The sequence below is a fragment of the Wyeomyia smithii genome, chromosome 3 (assembly GCF_029784165.1).
Source record: "Wyeomyia smithii strain HCP4-BCI-WySm-NY-G18 chromosome 3, ASM2978416v1, whole genome shotgun sequence".
In the NCBI taxonomy this organism is placed as follows: Eukaryota; Metazoa; Arthropoda; class Insecta; order Diptera; family Culicidae; genus Wyeomyia; species Wyeomyia smithii.
The window spans coordinates 173,466,333-173,483,255 of record NC_073696.1 but is presented as its reverse complement, the minus strand read 5'-3'; the positions used below and the strand labels follow the sequence as shown (position 1 = coordinate 173,483,255).

Genomic DNA, 16,923 nt, shown 5'->3' with positions numbered 1-16,923 from the left:
GGTTTAAATCCCTACGAATGATAAGTCCTAATTGCGAAAGCAAACAAATCCTAACAATTAAAATTACAAATTTCTAACGGTGTTGAGAAGTCACCATTTGTGATTGGACACACATACTCATTATTTACTAATATTTATCATAAATACTTAAGCTACTAACAAATCCCCCTTAAAAAAAAAAAAAAAAAAACGCACGCAGCCCGTTGCATATTCGTGAATGTTGAAAACTGATTGACTGTTTTTTCGGTCGATCATGAACGCAAACGAAAAGTGGTATGTGAACGCCGGCAGACGATTTTATGACGGACATGAAAGACAAAGCGGCGGTCCTTTTGCGGAAGCAAACGTTGCCCGCAGCTCGTTCCACATTCGCTCTGCTTTAAACCGTTCTTTGAAATTGAACATGCTGCAGATACAAGTTGAAAATGAGCGAAGGATCGCACAAGAAGGAAAGCATGTAACTGAACGAGAAAACGTTCAAGCGTCTTTTTAGAAAAGGATTTTTCAAAGCTCTGGTTCTGAAACCAGGCTTGCGACATATCAAACCTTAAGTTTTGGTAGAATGGGATCTGATAATAAATATAACCCCTCAATATAATCCCCTACTCTGACAGTCAATTTCACACTTTTCTTTCGTACTTTGAAGTGCAAAAAATATGGTAATAGCATTCAGTGCAAAAATGGCAATATCATTAATCTGCATGTTATCCTTAAGCGTCGAGCTGACCAAACTGCTATACCTTTTTCATATACAATCTTGATCAGCTCAACGATCGATGACGGACTATGCACGATAAATCGGTTTTGCTCATAGTGACAATTTTATGAGAATTTAAGTCATCAGATTGCAGCACTAACCGTCGGAAATCGGTCGTGTTCAAAATGTATGGAAAATATGGAAGTTAGGTATCTTGTTCTAGTTATCTTTGTTGATAGTCAACCGCAACCTTATCATTTTCTAGTTGAGTAAACCGACCACATCAATATTAATGCTCAATTAACGCATTTTATGATTACGTACGAAGCCTGGATAACTAATGTACATGCTTCAAACATCTTCATGCATCGTCATCGCTAGTCACACGACTGATTCCGACTGACCGACGACAAACACGTGAAAATGTGAAGGGGAGCGTAATCTGTTGCCACGCTGTCACTCACTGAAAAGTAAATAAAACTGCGTATTGATAAGATTCTGAAGAATGAACTTTGTACTCGAAACAGTGTTCAGCAGGCTGAAGTACGAGTGTTGTCACGTACACAAGACACACCTTTTAACACCTAGATAAAAATCACCGAATCACGCTTTATCCTGCTGACGGCATTTTTTGTGCATCATGCATATTATAAGAATATGCTTACATGCATTTTATGTCATTAAGATAACAATTTTAAAAGATGTTCATTATGAACCGTAATTTATTATAATAAAATTTTGTGTGTTACCTGGAAGATTATAAAATAGTCATCCAGTTGATTTTGCTTACTCACAATTAGACAGCTGTAAACGTAAAATACCGCATTGCGATAATGAATTCGACAGTTGCTCGTGATTGTTATATAAATACATACTACATTCCGATACTAAATTTGACCTTCTGTTTATACGACACCGACTTCGCAGTACAGGACAATAGTGGAGCTAGCGCTACAATCCTGCTGTCCTAGTGGAGCTTGCGCTACAATCCTACTGTCCTACTGGAGCTAGGGCTACAATCCTAACAATCTGTCTCGATCGGGAAATCGAACATACGATAACTGGCTTGTTAGACGAGCATGGTAGGGATGGGCGATACTTGTATCGATACCAACGGTATCGATACATGGAGCCGAAGCATCGAATATTTTGGCATCGATACTCGTTGCTAGCGATGAGTAGCGGTATCGATACTTTGCCAACGATACTTTGAAACGATACCGATACCACCGATGCCTTCTATTGGGGATAGGCGATACCAGTATCGATACCAACGGTATCGATACTTCGGCCAAAAGCATCGAGTATTTTGGCATCGATACTTTCTATACCGATACCACGATACTTGGTATCGTTTTGTGCAAAAGTATTCGAGTACTCAGGTATCGATACTTCAGACAGTATCGCCCATCCCTAGAGCATGGTACCTCGAGAACACATTTTACAGTTGAAAATCCAAAATTAATCGGACCTGTTGGTGAAACGTACCACAACTTTTACTGTAAATATTTTTTTCTTGTAAAAATGAGTTAAAAGATTTTAATTAATCCATTTCTCTTGGTTCCCATAAAAATAACCACCAATCACAATAATATTCAATATTAAACTATTAAATTATGAAATATTTCAATTGATTGACATCAGTTCAGGTATATCCGGAAAACAGGCTTACGTTCGACGCAAACATATATGTATAGACGAACAAATGGAAGGAGAAACATGGTTAGAAAAAAAAATAGAGAAAGTGAGAGGGATAGTTGAATGGAAAGAGAGAGAGAGATTAGCTTAGCTTAGTTTTCGCAGTGTAGCTACACTCGGACTACGCTTTTTACCCCGTAAATGTTTCATTTTTCACTTTCCAGACTGCACTTTTTCTGTCTCTGACTATACTTTTTCTGTCCCGGACTTCACCCGAATTAAGCAGAGTGTACTTTTGGGAGTTACCAACACATTCACACGTATGTGTCAAAACTGGTTTGCTTTGGTTCTCGTTCCACGTGGTGTCAGGTTTTTTTTTTCAGCACATTTGCAAGATGGAAATATGAAAAGAAAACGAGACAAATGACCGAAACAAAACAAATTGACAGCTATCCCCAATATTACGCATACTAATGCAACAACACTGGAAATGCTTTTTTAAGCTGCAAAGTGTAGTCCGGGACGGTGTAGCTACACCGCGGAAGAGAATTCGACATTAGTTCAGACTGTACATATCAATGCTTGCTACTCCGTGATGGGTCCGGGCCACTCAAGAATAAATTAACTGACAGTTAAATAGAGAGAGAGAGAAAAAGATTGAGAATAAGAAAAAAACAGAAGTAAAATGAAGAGACAGAATGAAAAAAAAGAGGGAGAGAGAGAAAAAGATAGCTTTTTGGTTGGGAGGCATAATGCTTGAAAAGTTGAATATTCCTTGTTGAAATGGTGCGGATGTGGTGCGAATATTGTGTTTAAAAACTAGCAAGAAATTATGCTTTACTATCTTTTTACCATTTTCAAGTACAGTGCTTTTTCGATTTTATCACGGTAAAAAAAAAATTTACAGTGAACTTGTCGAAATTGTGAATTTAGCAAAATGATAAAAAATAGATTTTTTGTGTTAGATTGAAATTTATATTTTGAGTAAAATGATGCCAACTTCCAACTTCCTCAAGGCAATTATACATGCAATACAATATGATTTGTACTGACCATTCCTTAGCATAATCAGGAGAGTCTAATGCTTGTCAATGTGAAATTGCGGAGTTGCTAGATTTCATAATTTTTTAATCGACGGCCTATGAGCACCAAACTTCAAGGCTAATTGAGGTATCAATAGATCTTCTTTCTCAACTGATCGAACACGTAATTTTTGCTCCAAAATCAAAAAAATACGCAGTTCACTGTTCATTTTATAGAAAATTATGACACAAATAAGTTGTAACATACACTAAGGTCGCTTTTTACGCGGATTCCGGAATTTACGCGTTTTTTTACGCGGATTCCGGAATTTACGCGGTTTTCTTTACGTGGATTACGGAATTTACGCGGTTTTCTTACGCGGCACGTATCCTCCGCGTAAAAAGCAACTTGAGTGTATGTGACATTTTGTCGTCCTATCCAAAAAATTGATCAAATAAATTGAGTTCATAAAACTATTCAAGGACACAAGGCTCAAGTGAAAATTATGTTTGAAATACTTTTTCTACAACTGGAAGTACATTATTCTTGATCAAGAATATTTTTGGAAAAGCGTGATGAAAACGAAAAAAAAAGCGTGAGAAAATCAAGCGTGAATTTGGCGAGTAATGAACGATAATAAAATCGAAAAAGCGCTGTACTGCCCATTAAAGCATAACTGTCCCATATGGAAAAACATGAAGAGCGAGAAAATGCGATTTCAATGTTAGAATTTCATTCGTATTTTATGTTTCCCAAGGTTAGAATCAGGCATGCCCATGGTACAGTCTTTTTTTTTTAATGTCTGCTAAGAGTTTTCTTCCCTGTTTCTGTTTGTTCGTGATACCTATCGTGCTGGCAGTCCGATAGTTATATTGAGAACGTATTGGCAACAGAGCATCACAAAAGGAAACGAAAAATGTACTCCGTGTTTCGATTCGGCATTATTTAAAGGATGTCTTCGGGATTGCGAATGTAGAAAAGAGAAGCTGTTTTTTATACAGACGGTCGTGTCAGCACTACCCAAACAACGCGTGTCGGTAACAACCCGAATCCACCGGAGACATTTTCCCTCTCTTTTTTTATTTGCCTATGTGGATGTCGGGTGACGGCTGTTAAAAAAGACTGTGGGAAGAAGAAGCATAAGGACTGTTCGGCAGCTTGCGATAGCTTTCATGCAAAGAAAAGCAAACTCGGCAATCGGGCGTCTGTGCACTGAAGGATGTGTGTATCGCATACCGAATGTTATATGCCACCATACATGCTATCGTCGACATGGGAACAGCAAAGAAAAAAACATTCGTGTATGAGGAACTAGACGGCAACGTTATAGTCGCAATATATTTTATCTGTCGGCTGTCTTTATTTTGCCAAAACCAAACACTGTCATAGAGGGACGCTCTCGGATGTCATCAAAAAAATGTCATCGCTCGGTATACTTTTTCCCCTGATTAGAATTATTGTACTTTCTTCGAGGATAATACTTTAATGCATTCACAATTTAACTAGAAATATACTCTGGTTGTAAAACTGATCATAAAAACTGCCTTATCCAGGAATTTCTAAGATGGGACTGTTATGCATTTATTCATATACGCCAGCTGCAAAATAAATGCATGCCAGTCCCATCGTCATTTCATTATGACAGATAAGGAGCGAGTTTGGTGTCGAAATATAACACTTGAACAGTAGTAGTGTGAATGTTCGGTATTAATAATGTCTAATGGAAGTGTAAAATAAATATTATTGGTACAAATGGAGTTAATTCGAGAATATTAGTCGAATTCGGATACAGCCAAGGAAGAATTTTTGAGTTTTGAAAACAATGTCATGAAAAAATATCCGAAAAAAGATTGTTTGTTGTCAAATAATAAAAACTAAGACTGGTTGAAGTACAAAATTTAGTGGAGGTTTTTTTCGCCGATGCAGTGAGAAAAACAGCGTTTGCTGGAATTTTGCCGGTAATCGTGCATTTTGGGAAGCACTGTCCGTGATGGACAAGCTTCCCAACCATCTTATTTATTCATTCTTGGATCTTTAACGTGCAATGATGATTTTACATTTTTTTAAAGTTTTCTGATTGCTTATAATTAATGTTTAAAATGGGATGAAAATTATACGGGACTGCTATGCATTTATTTTTCATATGGGACAGTTCAGGTGGGATGTTTTTCTAAAAGTTTTTAAATAAAGTCGGACTAAATTTCGGTTCTTTTTATCACTACTTCTAAGCGTAACTCGTAGGGGGAATAGGAGCATAATGAGCACCCTAACTTGGTTGCGGATTTAAGCATGGAAAACGACAAAAATTTTAAGCTGTCTTCAGTGCAAAACTTGAATTAACTATCTATAATTAAAGGTACACTATTCACAAATTGAAAAGTTTATCGTATAATGGTGAAAAACACAAATTAGATTCATGCTTCAAAATCTAGCAATCAGTTGATGTGTGGGGCACAATGAGCACCCACGGGCATAATGAGCACCCACGGGATATAATGAGCACTCTTATAGAACATATCTTGAAACTGTGTAGAAGTACAACTAATGCGCCAACGTTTGTCGCGAGATGCCGTGATACTTGGCGGCTTGTTTTGTGAATGTCCCGTCGCGCCTTATGGTGGCCAATTCTGCCTGCAGTCCCTTTTTCTGACCGATTTGGTCTCAATGATTTTCTAATATATGCTCGCTCTATCACTGTAAACAAACACTGACTATGGAAACAGACAAACTCACAAGTCTACTGAAATGAATTTCAGGTAAGTTTATGTGACAAGGTGTGTTCATTTCACCCCACCTAAAGGTAACCATTTCGCCCCTATCGAATTAGTTAAAGTTAACATGAGATTTCAACACTAATTATAGCTTAAAATCAAAACTTCAATGATGATGAAATTTGGGGTACGACCCATACGTCATATTGATGTGTCTACATACTTGATTGAGCCATTTAAACGACCGTAGAAGCTTATTTTGTAGTGCGCAATAATAATAATTTTCCAACATTCGGGAACCAATTTGATTTTTTCAATATATATCCATATTTTAAACAGACAAATAACTTTTTTCTACATAAAGAGATACTGTAGTAACTCTGGAAGAGTTCCGCATACCATATTGTATTAAAAAATGCGTAGTTTCGCCTAAAAGAGGGGTGCCCATTTCGCCCCGTGTGCTCATTATGCCCCTAATATCCCTACATCTCACAATGTGGTTCTCAATGTGAAGAACTCGGATATGAAGTTATTTGAAACATGTGCATCAAACGAATAAACCCTATTTAATAGTATTCATTTGGCTGATGATCGTAATACGATGCTGTTTTAACAAGCCAGTAATCGTATGTTCGAGTCCCGGCTAGGGAGAGATAGTTAGTGTTAATAGGGTCGTAGCGCTAGCTCCGCACGGTCCTTACTCAGTTGGCCGCGAAGTCTGTATATAATAAACAGAAGATCAAGTTACGAACGAAGAACTAAGGCTTTGCTTTGCTATAGTTGTTAATAGATTTGCTTAACATCTCTTATAACTGAAGAGAAAGGAACAGAAAAGAAACAAAAGCAAAAAAAAAAATATTGGCGTTTTTCTTGACTGAAAAAAGAGTTATAACATTGTAGAACAATATTTCTTGTATCTACAAAGATAAAAAAGTTAGATACTTGATTGCATCGAAAATGTTGGTCACCCTAATTTTTGATAATTTTTCAATAAGCGCTTTATCATATGTAACAACTTTGTAGAAGAAAGTTTTTCTCTAAAATGTTGCTATAGAGCTCTAGACCCAAATTTCCCCCTAAATTTAGTTTCTGGACCATTGTGCATTGTTATACCCCGTTCACACTACACCGCATATCACCTGATATCAGGCGATTCGTGCTATCGAGGCCATATCACCATCCATATTACCTGATATCCCATAGAATCGAGCTGTCAACGGATATCACCTCGGCTACATGCTATCGCGGATATCATGTTCGAAAACCAATAATAACCACATTTCAAGCAGTTGGCAACACGGCCAACAGACATTTGACGCAACCCTACAAATTTCGCACTTCGCGCTGCATGCGAGAAAAAGGGAAGGAAATATTTTTGCTATTTTCATCCCGCACATGTTGACAATTGCATATGAGAGTTCGCGTTGCAATGAGTATATAAGAGAGGTGAGGAGGAAACTTACCAACACTTGCACGCGTCCCTCTGCTCGCCCCCCTCCGCCCATAGTTGATGCCAAATAGTGACGTAGCTATTTGGGTTTCCCATTGAGTTCGTCTAGTTGTTTACATTTGAAGCATTTACTAATACTAGAAAAATTCACTCTCCTCCCCACCTCTCTTTTATGCTCATTGTTCGCGTTGGTGCAAGCCAACTCGCTGACATCTCTATCCTAATCCCATTGCTCTTGTTGTCCTGTTTTAGCTTTGACCTGTTTTTGTTTCCTTCTCTTTTTAATAACCAAAGCAAATGTCAAATCATATCAACTCACTCTAATGTGAACGCTCGAGGTGATATCCGATATCATCTGGCGATATCAGGTGATATCCGGCGTAATCTGAACAAGGCATTAGATGTTAATTTAATTGCAAAAACCTAAATTTCTATTTTTATATTCATACACAAAATAATCGCGTTATAACGGAATAAATACAGCAACAAATTTCAGAGCAAGAACATATTTTGCGGTAGATATTGAAGCACTAGTCGTGAGTAAATTTGTCTATCCCTCTTATACACAGCAAACGACAACATGTATCACACCATCGACAATCTTGTATACAAACACGCATCTTACACACCTGCAGAAATGACATCACTTGTATTAATTAGCCTTGGAGAACGCTCTGAGCGACGGTGTGATGAGATACGGTTATTTTAAATCCATTAACCCATTTCCGGCGGGTGATGCCGTATGGCATCATCTGACATATAAACTTTGATTGTACAGTCAAACCTGTTTTTGTGCGACTTTTTTTGTGCGAAATTTATTTTGTGCGACTTTTTTATGCGATTACCACATTTTCAACCATTTAGTTTTTCAGATTCTTGGAATGAATTCCCACGCATTACATAAGTTTGCGTCAAAGAATTACCATTTTAGCCAGTTTTACGTAGTAAAAGTCACGAATTGCTAGCCTACGAAGAAACATGGTTGAAAGGATTAGTATGTTAAAAAAAGTTACGTTTATCAATCCGATGTAAGATGTTTTATAACTGTTCTCATAGGCTTTCTAAATCAGAATCAAAAACTTTCGAGTTATTTTCAACTGAGAATTTTTTTTATGCGGTCTCTATCCACTGCATGAAAAAAGGGTGGAAATATTGTTTTGAAGCTGCACGTGAAGTTTCGAACGATTTTTTTTTATGCGATTTATTTTGTGCGGACCCTATCCCTCTCACAAAAACAGGTTTGACTGTAATTTAACAATTATACTAGCAGTTTCGAACAACGAAACTATTTAATACGGTTAGATAAAAGATCGACCTACAATATGCAATCTATAGTTGGTGTCTTTCGTGCATATAGTTGCTTAGTAACACGAGTTTCAAAATCATTTTTTGAGGTATAGACCGTTCCGATAATTATAAATACACTTACGATCAACCGTCATTTCAAATAACGTGCAGTATTCAACCAAACTTTGACTGCGTCCTGTTGTTTACATCCAAAAGAAACAGATGCTGTCATTTTTTCTAACATTTAGTGCGAAATTTTGAAAATGCGTGGCCTTTCTCCCGAGCAAAGAAAGCGAATTGTGCACAAATGGGGCACCGTGAGGGGTCTTCCTATAAGAAAATTAGCCAGAGAAGAAGGTATAAGTGTCGGAGCAGTTCAAACCGCATTGCGGAAGTATTGTGAAGAGGGCACATTTACTGATGCCCCAAGACGTGGTAGAAAACCCGGGCCTGTTGATCCCACAATGGAAAAAAGGTTAAGGAATACTACAAGCGGCATCCTTCAGTATCAGTACGAGATGTGGCGAAAAAAGCTTGGAACCTTGGCGAGTAACGTTATGCGTGCCAAGGAAAGAATGGGTTTGCAGACCCGTCGGAAGCAGAAGCAGCCAAAACGAAATCCAAAACAAGCTGAATCTGTGAAACCGAGAGCTCGGAAGCTTTATGACAAACTTCTGACCAAAATAATGGGGTGTGTTATCATGGATGACAAAACCTACATAAAACTGGACTATAAGACTCTGCCAGGACCGCAATTTTATACATCACCGAAGGGAAAGGATGTCCCTGGACCAGTGAAAGCCATTTACACCGAAAAATTCGGCAAGAAGGTAATGGTTTGGCAGGCCATTTGTGAATGTGGGAAAATATCTCGTCCATTCATTACGAATGACACAATGAATGGTAAAATTTACGTTAAAGGGTGTTTGCAGAAAAGGTTGTTACCCATGGTTAAGCAGCATAACAACGCCCTATTGAAACTTTTTGGGCTTTGACAAAGCTGAGGAAATATGTCAAACCAGCGGACAATGTTGAAAAATTTAAAAAAGATTGGCTTAAAGTGGTAAAAATGGTCGGAGAACACACTGTGGAAAAGCTTATGAGTAGTGTTGAGCAGTGCTGATAAAAGTCATTTTCCCCAGCAAAATTCTTCGAAAATTACAGCCAATCATTTTCAATTTTCACTTCCAATGATAGCAGCACTCTTTCAGATACACTAAATTTGCGTCCTAGTAACGTGCTGTTATACTGAGATGAAACAGATCGCGCGCATCGTTCACGGTTACGGAATGAAATTTGACGACAAATCCAACCAAATGATCTTCACTTCAAAGCGAAAAAAAAAAACCAAACAGTCCACTCAACCAAAATGAACCTCACCGAAACACTTTTTCACTGACACTGACCGATGCCTTGACAATCTTCATTAACTGATAAACTGATTTTGTTGTCTTGCTTCCATCGCATGAAATATAATGAGGTGTTTTGACAGTTCACTTCCATGCAAAAAGCGGGAAGGGAGAACTCTGAAAGGATTGTAAAAAAATAACGTTTATGGATGCTTTTTTTCACTTTCACTCAAGAGTGTCAACAAATATCAACCCTGGTGTTGAGAGAAAAGTTAGAGAACTCGCGTATCCTACGAAAAACAATCCCAACTTGAATTGAAACTGGAAAGAAAACACTTATTATCTACATTTCAGAATAAAATGACCCGAAAATCCTGTATTTTTTTGTTTTATTCAAGAAAGAAGAGGTATTTATAATTTTCGGAACAGTCTATAAAATCCGATTTCTCTCCGCCGGAAATGGGTTAATATTAATCAATAATTAATAATCAATATCACGAAATCCGACTACTTACTAATGTATAGGATGACAATTTTAAGCATAGCAAACGCTTAGACTGACGAGAATTGATTAAATATAAGCAATTTCAAATCCATGTAATCACAGAATTATCGTTTGAAAAAGAGATGATTTTAGGGTTAAATAAGTCGGTTTCTTAAAGCTTAAACTCAACCGGAAAAGGATAAATTTTTGAAAAGTAGAAAACTTGAAAAAAAAATTATTATCGAAACACATTAAACCAGTTTTACCAGACACATTAAACCAGTTTAGCCAGAACTGCAACTGAATATGTGTGACTGCCGTTTAGAGTAAATTTGTGACCTAACCTCAAATTCAAATCACCTATTATAACATATCGAACCAGTAGAAATGTCCACGAAAAACCGAATCTAAATGATTCCAATCAATTAGGTTTAATTATCACGAAACAGCTAAAATCCAAATTAGATTTGATAACAGAGAATTCCACTGGTGATGGCTAAAGGAGTAATTTTCACATCACATCTTCATGTGATGTTTACCTTCATCGCGTCGTTGTCTGGTAACTGATAATGAGTGGAATCAGAGACACGTTTTACATTACACGTTGTGCATTCATTCAAACGTAAACAGAAAAAGCTAACAGCAACAACAGCAGTAGAGCAATAATCGATGAATATGATGAAATCAGATGGAATTGATTGGAAATCGCGCTCTATTAAGTAGTCACTTGATGAATCGGATGATGGAAAGTCCCTAACAACTTCTGTATTACACACTTCCAATAAAAGAAAAATAAAACTGCTATGTTAGAATCATTCGATATTTTTAACAAAATCAGATATTTTTAGTTTGTCATACAAGCTGTCATTCTAAAGTTTTGCGGGTTTAGGTGTATAAGTGCGGGTAAGAAAAATATGCTTTATTTCAAATGACAACTCATCAGTTATTAAAATTAGTATTCCTGATCAAAACCACTTTTTCTTTTTGATTTTGATCAGTAAGTTAATATTTTTATGGCTTTGAAAGCCAAAACCAAACCAAAAGACAAAAGGAAATATAACAGAAATTGTTAGTTTATTATGAATCCAAAACTTTCAGATTGTGTTTTAAGTATGATTCTATTAGGTACCGTAAAATGGGGTGAAATTAAACAGTGGAGTGATATTGATTACCTAAAAATTCGTGATAAAAGTATTGATCAGAAGATACTGATTTTCAACGCTAGATATTGTTTACGTGTCCTCAAATACAACCTTTACGGGATTCACTAATCTGTCAAAGTTGACCCTTGAACGCATGGGGTAATTTTAAGCATTTTCGTATAATTTCGTCAAAACTCAATCGAATTCGTTCGAACAAGTTTTGAAATGCCAAAAAATCTATTGAACTTGCCTAAACTTGGTGACGACAAAGATTTCGAATTTATTTCCCTGATTTTTTCTATATTCCCAGAAATATACATCAATTTTTCTGATAATTTTCAGCATTCAGCTTAAAAAAAGCAACGCTAATTTTTGACCTTCTTTGATGCACAATCGAATTGAAATCGCTCGAACTATTATCAACTGAGAGCAAATAACCCAATATGTATAGATTTCAACCTGCTATTTTTGTTTCCAAATTAGCTGTAATTGATATTGATATTTTTTATAAATCATCTTTTTCATGTACGTATCTGATAACAACACATTTTTAATAGAATGCTTGGATTTCATAGGTGATAAATTTTGCTCCCATTTTGAGTCGTATTACAGATGCTTCGACGCAACTCGTCTCATTTGTAATACATGTAATAACGATAGAAATTTCACTCATAGCCACAAAATACTCATATGATATATAATATTCCACATAATGTTAAACTCACGAAAAACTAAATTAAATTATTTTATTTGTGTCTCATGCAGATAGAATTTTGAAATGTGTAGCTATACTCTAGGGTGCCAATGGAAATCGATATTTCGAATTTCGTTCAGCGGTAGGGCTAAGAAAGTTTCGTCTTTTCGAGAAAATCCTTATGCAAAGTTCCAGCTCAATCGGACTTTGAGCATGAAATATCAACTCAATCGGTCCTGCTTGCGCAATGGTTCTAAGTGCACTAGGTAAGGTCAAGAATGCTGTACATTAAAACTAGCCTTAACAGTAGTTTATTGAATCTCACTATAACAGAAAATGGAACGATAAAAGAAACTAGTCATACTAGATTTTGCATACAGCTGCACAACAATCATGTTTATGAATTACACTGCATGAGTCGATACCACTGAATAAATGCAATTACAACATGTAAAACAATCGGTTTAAAGCAGTTGAACAGAAACAGGAAAATGAATGTAACAACAAGAATTATTTAAATTTGGGCGCAGTATCATTAACAAACACCATAATTGAAAACTTTGTGCGCTCCTTATAGCACGTATATCAATTGTTATAAAAAGTCAATGATTATTTGATCAATGATTTATCTTTCAGATACTCAACCTGTTTTCAAGTTTGTTATGTCTACTCTTACCAGCAACAAACGGACGACATTCTGACCGGCAAGTAAAAGAGACATCGGTAAAAAAGGAAGATATGACATTGGCTCTGGCTATTGATCTTTTCAGCACCTTTTACGTCAAACCATCATGACTAAATTGCAAGAGACCAAGCCATTTCTAGCTATATATTATCAGTATATAAAAGCGTGAATATGTGGTACAAATGGTGTAAAATACTCACCGACGCGTGTAAAGCAAGTTCAACCTAATTATATGTCATTAAGACTACTGCTAGACTGATAGAATTGTTCTCCACTAACCCACAAATTGATATTAGCTTGCTGTTACTTCCTATTTAGTGTAATGTTCATGCAATGGATGGTAATAAAGATTTCAAAGACAAAAACCTGCAAGACAAAATAGTGCCCAACAAAATAGCATTCTGAAATCTTCAAAATGTATCGTATGAATTTTTTGAAATTAAAGAAGACATATGGAATGATACATTCGTGTGAATACACAAGCACGTATACACATGCACACACTAGCACAAAACACGTAGAAATATTTTACTTTCATCATTGAACATCTTGTATCAATGTTTTTCGTGCTTTTTTCTATGTTTCATTTGCGAATCGTTCATCATTTCACAGTAGCCAAAAACTATAGTGGGCTGATATCGGCTAAAAAATAATAGTTACTAGACTGTCAAATTATTTGCTTACAAAAACTTCTGCCAAATAATTTAAAAGCAAATGATAGGTGTAAAATTTGATCGACCATCAGTCGTTCGCAGCATAATAGAAGAAGCAAAAAAAGCATTGCAGAGACTATAAACTTAAAACTGCATTGCAATGAATCTAATCTTATGTCACCGAATTAAAAAGAAACATTTGACTGACTGTTGGCGTAAGCTATTATGTCTTTTTACAACCATTGAACAATAATTTTAAAGGTATTTTTTTGTTTTACATAATTAAGTCCCTAAAATGAGACATAATAAAAATAACAGAAAAAAAGTAAGATTTTACCAATGGATTACATAACAGTGCAGTGAGAAAACAATGGGCATGTTCTCTGCATACCTCACAGCCAATCATCTGTACAATAAAACAAATCTTTTTATTTTCTGTCTTTTCTCAGCTGTCTACTGAAGGTTGTTCGTGACTTAATAAAATATTTTCCACAATTTTTGCCCGGTAGCATTTTCCAGCTGTTTTTCAACAGTAAAAAAGATGCACTGTAATCCATTTTTAACATCCAACAATTCACATACACGTGCGGCTGCAAAGCGTACAGCCTGTGTGCTTCAAGGCCAGGCCTTAGACGCGCCTATGCTTTTGCACTGGGTTGTATATGACTTTTTTTGTGGCTCCATTTCCATTTCGAACCCACTGTGGTTCCAATATTTTGCTTGTTATTTTTCGGTCATAGAAAAATGGCGTCTTTTCATAGGCCTGTTCAAGGCCCAAAACGCTCCAATAAACGCTCACACGGGCAAGTTTGTGGCACATACAGGCGACTGGGTTGCCAAGCATAATACATTCAATCTTCAGACAATCAAGGATATTGCTTTCTTCAAAGTGCTAACCTAACAACGTTGATCAATTTTAGCTTGGCACTACCTACATCTCTGTTCTAATTAGAATACACACCATGCATGGCATAAAAAACCGCAACGTTTGGAAGGAATATTTCGAATAGTAATAAATTGTTGAGCACTGAGTGAAAGTCGTGAAGTCGTTTGACACATTGAATAGGCAATAAGTTGGAATATGAGAATTGTTGTTTTTTTTCTTCTTTTCAAACTTGTCAAATATACACATGGCAAGAGTACATCAACAATCGACCATATGCGGTTAATCATCTAATAAGCAGTTTCTAGAAATTCAACGTTGTGGATGTTAATAAAATTTAGCATTGTCGTATCCGTAGATTGTTTTCACAACCTTGTAAAACGCGTATTTCTACTTACAATAATTGTATAATTATTATATTTTTGAAAAGCCTGTAGATGTTAGGCTTCATTTCTCAAAATGCAATACCGTGTTCCGCTTCAAAAAACTTCGAGGTATCAACATAATCAAGTGAGCGAACGACTTGATTGAATCAAATTCGATTGATACGAAATATTCTTTAATAAGAGTGATCGTCTGTAAAACCTGACAGCAATACTTTATATAGCTCACATTACCATTTCACCAATTAGTAATTCGAGCCGTGTAATTTTCTATAACATACATATGACTATTAGGTATATCATTATTTGTGTTGAAAATATAAAACATTTTGAAGTTAGCGAACGTATCTCAACCTTTATAGAAATCTGACAACACTGCGCGTTAAATAGAAATAATACATGTATGTGCTACACATGATTTCATGCCGAATTGCACATTTTCTTCACGTTGCTAGAATGCAAAATTATTTGGTAACGTTCTATTTGCAAGTTATTCCACTAAAAACATTCCAGCGTTCAAATAAACAAGACAAACACTTACTTGAATGCTTTTATCCTTTGGCCTAAAATCCCTACAGCCGACTGTTTTCTTGCTTTTTTCGTGTTATGGTGTATACCGAAAAGCCACGTTTAATGTTCTATTTCATAAAACTCCGATGGAATCAAAAAATTTTACAGTAAATTACACTGTAAGCTGGTTTTTACAAGTTTTCCCGGGAAGAAAAAATTGATTACTCCCAGCACTTCACCACGCCTTGTCCTTCCACTCAACGACCGAAACAAATTTTCTTTCTGAGAATGGTATATTATCACAAGGACTATAGCGGCGCTAGCAAAATTGACAGTGAAATTACTCGAACAACAGTGAATCTAATTGAAAACTGCTCACCGTCCCACACGCACTATTGGAAATATAATAGAAGAAAATCGAATGCACACGATTTTTTTCTGCGAATACAACGATGCAGAATGATGACTGAGGTTGAGTAACGAATGCTAAGGAGAGGACAAATGATTTGTAGCCAAGCCTGGATGAGCAACAACGGCAGCGATGACCGCGCGAGAAAGTATAGGATTTTTGCACATAAAAACATTGCCGGTTCCATCCCATTTTCGCGTTTGCGCAACCAGGCATCACATCAAGAACATCTCGCTCGCACCAAGGCAGCACGCTTGACAGATAAAGGGAAGTGTTTTGGTTTTGCGACGGCGCGCCGGCTTTTGTCCTTTCGAACACAAAAGAAATGAAAAAAGGTATTTTATTTCGAGTACGTTCAAAGCCAGCGGCATGGCAAGCGGAGAGAATGTTGTGCACGCTCGTAAATAATAACTCATGAACTGAGGAACTCTGACTCATTTTAGAACGATATTCGTAGACGTCAAAAAATGAGTACAAGTCCTTTTTGATTTTGGGTTCCGTTCACATAACTTCTTTCTGAGTAACGTCGCAAATAACAACGCCCATTTTGGATGTGATTCTGATGCGCTCCAGTTTGTAATTTTTTTTTTCAAGATTGTTTTAATTGTTAATTTTTATCACCAGCGGCCAGATTCTGAGAACACGTTTCTTTGAAGAGAAGAAAATTTCTTCATTGAAAGTATATGAAGAAATTCTCTTCTCTTCGAAGAAATGTGTGCTCGGTATTCCGCCGCAGGTATAATTGGGTTGTTTAGCTATTCACGGATTTACGATTTTTATATATAATCTGAAAGAGTGTAATTTTCTGAGCAAAACGTGATTTATTAAAACTTTATATCATTACCCTTCGATTTTTAAATGAAGAATAAAAATTTGCTTTGTATCGCTACAATGACAGTTGGCATATGGGCGAACCACATACATG

General features: G+C 36.4%; 1 protein-coding gene across 3 annotated transcripts in view; it reads right to left on the bottom strand.

The window, feature by feature from the left end:
* The window catches only part of LOC129727056 (sodium-dependent phosphate transporter 2), a 45,102-nt gene extending 28,982 nt beyond the window's left edge, over nucleotides 1-16,120 (bottom strand). Inside the window, exons 1-2 of one of the 3 annotated variants that reach the window (XM_055684450.1) lie at nucleotides 15,969-16,120; nucleotides 15,621-15,897 (exon numbers count right to left, since the gene is read on the bottom strand). The gene's annotated coding sequence lies outside the window, so the exon portion shown is untranslated. Of the gene's footprint in view, nucleotides 1-15,620 lie in introns of all 3 variants that reach the window. The other 2 variants (XM_055684449.1, XM_055684453.1) reach the window with 2 other exon arrangements.
* Between the last annotated feature and the right edge of the window lie 803 nt (nucleotides 16,121-16,923).